We start from the raw sequence: 8444 nt of genomic DNA, 5'->3' as shown, positions 1-8444 counted from the left end.
CTGACCACCCCAAGGCCTCTGTGAGACACACTTGTTCAAAGTCTGCTTTGAAGCTGTTTCTGCTTCCAGTCTTGACCACCTCTTAGATACGATGTACAAGTGTGCTCTGTGTCGTTTAAGTCCTTCTCTTTGCCCTAAATTCACTGCTCCTTTTGGGGGCTTTCAGCCAGGACCGGCTTTCCTGCATCATTGGGTGACTCCCCTGTAGGATCGGTTCATTTGCGGAGCCCGCCTGTCTTTTGGGACAGTTGCATCCTGTGGGTTTGTGGGCCTCCCCCCGCCCGCTTCTGCGTGAAGGGCCTTGGCTTGGGTAGGTCGAAAAGCCAGCCCAGGAGAGCTGGGTGTCGACCATGGGTGGGTGGAATGGTCTCTGAGGGATGGGGAGTCAGGGACACGTCCAGGCCTTGCATGTTGGGCTCCAGGCGGCTTGAGACCCTGTATGATGAACACACAGACCCCCTTTCACTGAGTGGGTGGGCTGGCATAGACCACCCCACCCCATGGTGCCTGAGGCGTTGGTTAGCCTCCCTGAGACCTTAACATGTTCTCTGCTCCAGGCATGGGGGGGCCCCTCCACTTCTGAGAATCCCAAGGCTTTTCCCAGTCCTGTGGGGAACCAGCCTCCCCTGGTGCCACTTCCCATTTTGGACAGTGACCTCGCCTGGTTTCCTCTCCCCCTTTTCTTTTTTTCTTCAAATTATTTATTATTTATGTATTTATTTATTTATTTTTGCCTGTGTTGGGTCTTCGTTGCTGCGCGTGGGCTTTCTTTGGTTGTGGTGAGCGGGGGCTACTCTTCCTTGCGGTGCGCAGGCTTCTCGTTGCGGTGGCTTCTCTTGTTGTGGAGCACGGGCTCTAGGCGCGGGGGCTTCAGTAGTTGTAGCGCATGGGCTCCAGTAGTTGTGGCTCGCGGGCTCTGGAGCGCAGGCTCAGTAGTTGTGGCACACGGGCTTAGTTGCTCCGCGGCATGTGGGATCTTCCCGGACCAGGGCTCGAACCCGGGTCCCCTGCGTTGGCAGGTGGATTCTTAACCACTACGCCACCAAGGAAGCCCTCCTCTCCCCCTTTTCTAACACAGCAAGCTTTATTGAGATATAATTCACATGCCATAAAATTCATTTAAGGTACACAATTCAGTGGTTTCTTAATATACTTACAGAATTGTGCAGCCATCACCGTAATCTATTCTAGAACATGTTCATCACTCAAAAAAGAAACCTTGTACTCACTAGCAGTCACTCCCCAGTTCTTCCCAACCCCCCCTGCCCTAGACAACCACTGGTCTACTTTCTGTTTCTATGGACTTGCCTGTTCTGGACATTTCATACACATCAAATCATACAGGACGTGGTCTTCTGTGGCTGGCTTCTTTCACTCGGCCTGTTGCTGATTCTTTAGGAACGTGTCTGACTCATAATTACAGTGGAGGAGTTGTTTGTACTGACTGTTTATTCAGTCACAGGTATCGGACGGAGCCTCTGCTATACTAAGCCTGGAGCAGGTGCTGGGCCACACAGCAAGGAACACGGCAGCCTTTAGTGTATTAGTTATCTCCTGCTGTGTAACAAGTTATCCCAAAACTTAGCTTAAACAACAAACACTTACCATCTCCGTTTCTTTGGGTCAGAATCTGGGAGCAGCTGGGGCTGCAGGTGTTTGTGGCTGGAGGTACCTGCCAAGGTTTTGATGTGTCAGTTCCTTGCCATGTAGGCTGGCTTCTTCATAGGGTAGCTTGAGTGTCCTTACAACATGGCTGCTGGCTTAGCCCAGAGTTAAAGATGAGAGAAAGAGAAAAGAGAAAAAAAAAATAGATGAGAGAAAGAGACAAAGATTGCCCAAGACCGAAGCCCTACGGTCTTTTATAACATAATCTAAAAGGTGACCTGGCATCACTCTGCCATATTCTTTTGGTCACAACCCTGCTATAATGTGGGTGGGGGAGCTGCACAAAGGTGTGACTACCAAAAGGGCAAGTACCTGGATATAGTTTCATATAGAGAATGGTCCTCATATAGAGAATGGTCCTCATATAGAGAATGGTCCTCATATAGAGAATGGTCCTTATGAGATCCAGGACGCAGCGGGCTCGTTCATGAAGGGCTTACAGTGCTGCCTCTGAATGAGCTTCGGGTCAGCTCTGAGTTCTCTGAGCTCCATGCTCTATTGAGGCCTCTTCCCTCTCCCCCTACTCTGTATTTGTAATTAGGGAACTTGACATGTAATTATATATAGCCTTGAACTTGGTTGTACCAGATTTACCCACCTCTGTTAGAATAATTTTTACAGATTCTTTCTCCAGGTATTTGTGAATTCTGTTTGCATTTCTATCGAATGGGTGAGCCAGTTTTTGCATTTCCTTTCATTCCCGTTGTCAAGAAGGGTATTATTGACTAGAACAGGCCCAGGACTCATCCCGGTGGTTTTGACCATTTCCCACCAGGGCACTGGGTCACATCATCTAACAGAGTCTCCGGAGACCCTTCCTTTTCCAAGTGGTCCATAAGATTGTCTTGAGGGGCAGGACTGGGTCATGATAAAATGGGCATATATCATGCATAAAAAAATCGACCCTAGGGCTTCCCTGGTGGCACAGTGGTTGAGAGTCCGCCTGCCGATGCAGGGGACACGGGTTCGTGCCCCGGTCCGGGAGGATCCCGCATGCCGCGGAGCGGCTGGGCCCGTGAGCCATGGCCGCTGAGCCTGTGCGTCCAGAGCCTGTGCTCTGCAACGGGAGAGGCCGCAACAGTGAGAGGCCCATGTACCACAAAAAAAAAAAAAAAAAAAAAAAAATCGACCCTTGTGCCCTACAGGAGGTGGATGATTCATCGTTAGAAGCAGTTTTAGTTGTTGGTAGATGTGGGTTCTGATCCCTGCTCTGCCACTTATTGTGTAACTTTGGGTAAGTCTTGGGCCTCAGTTTCCTTAAGGAGATGATGATAATACCTACTTTGTGGGGTTCTTTTGATGATTTGATGAGATAAAGTCCCAGGTATGTACTGCTGCACAAACTACACCAAACTTAGAGATATAAAGTAACAAGTGTTTTTATTATGGGCATGGATTCCGTGGTCCAGGCACTCAGACAGGGCTGGACAGGACAGCTTGGCTGTGTTCTGTGGTGTCTGGGGTCAGCAGGGAAGACTCTCAAAGGGCTGCAGATTACTTGAACATGGGGTTGGGGGGGTGCTGGAATCACCTGGGAGTTTCTTCACTTGTCTAGTTGCCTGGGCAGGGATGACTCAAAGGCTGGACCCAGATGGGACTGCCAGCCTGAGTGCCTACACTGGCTTCTCTTTCTGGCTTTGGGCTTCCTCACAGCATGGCGGCTCTGGGTTACACTTTCTTGATGCCAGAACTCCAACAACAAGCATGGGTGCTTGGTTCCAGACCAAAGTGGAAGCTGTATGACCTTTTATGACCTAAACTCTCAAGTCACTTAGCACCACTCCTGCTATACTCTCTTAGTCAAGGAAGTCAAAAGCCCACCCAGATTTCAGGGGAGGAGACATAGATGCCTTTTCTATGAGAATTGGCCACCATGTTTTAAAGCCTTCATGATAAATGTAAAAACATTTAGCATGATGACTGCCATGTTGTATGGGCCAGAACATGTTAGATGCCATTCCCTCTGCTGCTGCCCACTTTTTTTTTCACACCTTTATCGGAGTATAAATGCTTTACAATGTTGTGTTAGTTTCTGCTGTACAACAAAGTGAATCAGCTGTATGTATTCATATATCCCCATATCCCCTCCGTCTTGAGCCTCCCTCCCACCCTCCCTATCCCACCCCTCTAGGTCATCACAAAGCATCGAGTTGATCTTGTGCTATGCAGCAGCTTCCCACTAGCCATCCATTTTACATTTGGCAGTGTATATATGGCCACGCTACTCTCTCACTTCATCCCAGCTTCCCCTTCCCCGCCCCGCCCCGTGTCCTCAAGTCCATTCTCTACGTCTGCGTCTTTATTCCTGCCCTGCCACTAGGTGCTGTCCACTTTGGTATCTCCCAGGTACTGACTGCTGTGATTGTGTGACTTACATAAGCCCCCTGCCCCCCGTCTTAACTAAATGATCTTTAAGCTGCAGCTTAGTAAATATGTTTAGTCTAATATTGCCAGATTCATTCTTTTTACCTTCTTCACGTTTGGACCCAACTTTTAAAAATTTCCTAGCCCTTAGTTGAATCTCCTTACCCTCAACGGCTTCTCAAACACATCTAGAGGTTTTCCCAAGGAGATTCGAGAAGGTCAGTTTCCCGAGTCCCCCAGGGTATCTTTCATGAGCTTTGATGTGTGATTCACACGGTCCCCTGATGTTCCAGGCACCCTTTTTATCCCCTTACTCTAATTTTCTCAGAATAAAAATTCACAATTGACCTTTTCCAGAAACAGAGGAATAGCTTTTCTTCTCTAAAATGTATAAAAAAGTCTAAGACATCATGTCCTCCCACAAGGATCACATGCTAGAATTGGAAACCTAAGACTCACAGGAAACCGTGGTGGAACGCAGGATATAACCAGGTGCCCCACTGTGAGGCCCGGCTGGTAGCCCCCTACCTGTGCTGTCCCGTGGCTCCTTACCTCTACTGGCCAAGTCGGTGATGTCTGGTGGCTCTTCTTTTACAGGGGAGGATATGGCTCTGGAGAGATTAGGACACTCATCCAAAGGCAGATCTAACTCCAGGGCTGGCGCTCCTACCTTTCTTGGGGAGATTCCCTGCAAACACGCACGCTTTTGGGTTGACAGGTTGCATCGCAGACATGAGCATCACTTTTGAAATCTGTGCCTCCCCTCCCCCACCCCCAGATCACAAACTCTGGAAGCCTCAGTTCCGACAGCCTTTTTTGGTCTAAGCTTGGGGAATTAGCAAAAGAAAGGAGGAAGCCCCAGATTCTAATTAACTTTGCTTTTTAACTACAGATGAGCCACTTTTTGAGTTACCTGGGGGTGAGAGTCTCAAAGATTAATGAAAATATGTAAAGATGACAGGCAAGCAGGAGCCAGACACTCCTGTAATTAGGTTTCCTCATCCTTGTGCCTTGAGAGTAAAAAGATCAAGGGAACAAAAGGACAGGGGAATTATGTGAATAACTGTCTTCCGCCTTTGAGGAGGATTATTCTTCAGAGTCTTCCTGTTTTTCCCAATAGAACTTAAAACAAACATTTAACTGTTTGTTTTTTTGGTTGTTGTTAGTTTCATCTTTTTTTTTTTTCAACTGTAGCCTTTTTAGTCTTGTCCCTACTCAGCTTAATCTTATCTGACCACACCTAAAAATGCTATAGAAAAAGAAAAATGATTTTCCTTCTACCCTTCTAAGTTCTTGACTGAGGCCTCCCCACACCTGCCCTGTAGTAAAAAGACAGATTAACAGGAGAATAACAAATTTAAACACATGCATATGTATGGAAGCCCCCCAAAGATATGAGACTCAAAGAAGTCACCAGAGCAGAAAGCTTTTGTCTCTTTTAGACAATTAATTTGTGAAGAATTGACAAGACAAGGGGTTTGGGCTAGGGGTAGTAAGATGGTGAAGACCTTAACAAGGTTTGGGACTTCCCTGGTAGCGCAGTGGTTAAGAATCTGCCTGCCAATGCAGGGGATATGGGTTCAAGCCCTGGTGCAGAAAGATGCCACGTGCCACGGAGCAACTGAGCAACTGAGCAATTGAGCCCGTGAGCCACAACTACTGAAGCCCACATGCCTAGAACCCATGCTCCACAACAAGAGAAGCCACCACAATGAGAAGCCCGCGCACTGCAAGGAAGAGTAGCCCCTGCTCTCCGCAACTAGAGAAAGCCCTGAGAGCAGCAATGAAGACCCAACGCAGCCAAAAATTAATTAATTAATTAAATTTTTTTTTTTTAAAGTTAACCGGGTTTGTTTGCACAGCCTCCTTGGCCCTAAACTCCCTGTCTCTGGTGGTTAGGGATGCCTTCTACCTCCTGGAACAGGGAAGATCCCTTTCACATGGGAGATTCACTTCCTGCTTTTAGGGGATAAAGAAGGTTCAGAGTGTCCTTTGTGCACTGGCTGTTTATCAACTCCTTTTAATTCAAAATAATCACTATGCCAAAGTGGCGTATTTAGGGTTCTCACATTCTGACCCCCTGCAATGCTGAGTGCCAGGTTTGAATTCAAAGAGCCAAGCAGAATTCCAGGAAGGTTGGAGGCTGGGATATCAGTGGGCAGCAGAGGGAAGCTGACATTTCATCACAGCGAGCTCACGTGGAAATGTCAGGAAGGGGAGAAGGAGTGCCTCATGGAGCAGACCAGCTCCCCTCTTACAGGTCTGTTGAATGTACCCAGGGTTCTCACGGGTGCGAGCAGAGGCTCTTCGGCTTTCTTGCCTCAAGCTCGGGAGCTTATAAAGAGAATCCACTCCTTCTGGCAGTCGCTAGTAGAGGACTGGGAATCTAATTTCCCTATTCTTTCTAACAATGGTGAAACTAATTTATTTATCCACTAAACTAATTTCTTTATACCCTCACTATTATTTCAGAAAGGACTTAAGATCCCTTAGCTTGGAAGGAGGAGATCAGGAGACTTTGATTTTTCTTCCCTCTCTGCCAGGTTGCTGCATCTCTTTGTGTCTGTTTCCCATCTGTGAGAGCAAACACTTCTAAGTGGTTAGTATACACACCGGGCACTGTTATGGAGACTTTCCATGTGTCTGTATTAATTCACTTAATTCTCTCCCAAACAACTGATTACATTATGTATCTTTTGGGAATTTGTCAGTGCAGTTCCAGTACATCTGTGAATACACACAGGATGACTTCTGTGGCTTTTGCCATTTCAAAGAATCTTGGGGTTTTCTCTTGGCTCCAGAGGAAAATAATACCCCAATTTGAACAGTGCTAATGGGGACCTTGTCTTTGAGCTTGACTTTCAACCAGACCCAGGCTGGAGAGAAAGGAAGTCTGCAGGATGGGGGGCCTGGGGCCGCCTATGGAGATGGGAACAGCCAAAGCCTGTCTGCCCCTTGGAAAATCTCTTTGGTGGCTTGGCCCTGTGGGGTCGTTATCCCTTCCTGGTTGGGGGTTGTTAGGGATACAACCCCTCCCCAGTCAGGATGGCAGTCAGAGGACCCCTCCTAGCCTCTGTCTGCCCATCCAAGGTCCAGCTGTGACCCTGAGGCTTATTTTTCATCCCGGGAAATCCCCTTCCTGTGGGTCAAGGGCGGTCCTGCCTCCCCCCACCCCCACGAGGTACCCCTCCCTACCCGGGCTGAGTCCGAGTTCGAGCCGCCAGCGTCCCCGGGAGTGAAGGTGGAGGTGGAGGAAGCCAGCAGGTGGAGCGCTGGGTTGGGTGCGGGGCGGTTCCCACCCAGTGGCCAGGCTCCGCCTTCTCCAGAGATGGTCGGCAAAGTGCACAGCCCGCTGCGCTGTGCGGGTAGAGAGTGAGGTTGAGTGTGAATGCGCACGAGTGCGTGTGTGTCTGTGGTCTCGGCGTCTGTGTCATTGTGTGTTTACATAGAGTAATTGTGTGTGTATCTTCGGTCTCTATGTCTGAGTACTTGTGCGGGAGTGTGTGACTTCGTGCGTCATTGTGTGTGTCAATTTACCCGAGTGCGTGCGTGTGTGTGAACGTGCATGCTAGTGTGTTTTTGTGAGTGTGTCTGTGTGTGACATCCGGGGATGGGATACGGAGGGGGATCCTCCCATCCTGAACCCCCTCTCTCTTCTCCTCGAGGTGGCCGGGGCGCCCGGAACCCCGGCCCTGACAGGGGTGCTGGGGTTGGCGACGCAGAGCTCACCGAGGGTCCCGCGACCTCCCACGGCCGGGCCGCCTGGTCTGCGCATCCCAGGCTTCTTCAACATTCCCGGGAGCTCCTGGTCGAGTTTTTCTCCTGCCCTCTTCGCAGGCTCTAGGCGACGCTGGGGCGGAGGGAGGCTCTTTGGGCCGGATGGGCGGGCCCTGCCTTGGGCGCCTCACCTGGAACGCTGGCTGGAGGCGGAGACGTGCGAAGCAGTTGGGACCACCGAGGGCTGTGCCTCAGGCCACTTTGTTCTGCCCCACGTCTGCCCCGCTCGGGTGGGGTCACTCTGGGGTCACTCTGAACCTCGCACTCCCCTCCTCCTCTTGCGCTCCACTGTGACACAGGTTGAAGTCCGGCTGTGGACCCGAAAGAACATTCGAGGGGACCTGGGACGTTGCAGGGCAAGAAGCGTGTGGGCCCGGTACAAGTCCAAAGTGCGTCCAAAGCTAGCTCTGCTGCTAAGAGGCTGTGGGATTGGGTGCGGACGTGTGTGTGTCTGTGTGTGTGTGTGAGTTCCTTGCCCTCTGAGCTTCGGCTTCATTTACAACCCAAGGGAGAACAATACCCACTTTACAGTGTGATGCCTGGATGAAAACTGGAGCAAAGTGCAGGGGGATGACCGCGCTATTGCACGCACGCTATGCCAGCACGCATAGTTCATTGTAATGAATAGGTGTATCGTG

The sequence above is a fragment of the Grampus griseus genome, assembly GCF_964374135.1.
Source record: "Grampus griseus genome assembly, chromosome: 1".
In the NCBI taxonomy this organism is placed as follows: Eukaryota; Metazoa; Chordata; class Mammalia; order Artiodactyla; family Delphinidae; genus Grampus; species Grampus griseus.
This window is presented reverse-complemented; position numbering follows the sequence as displayed.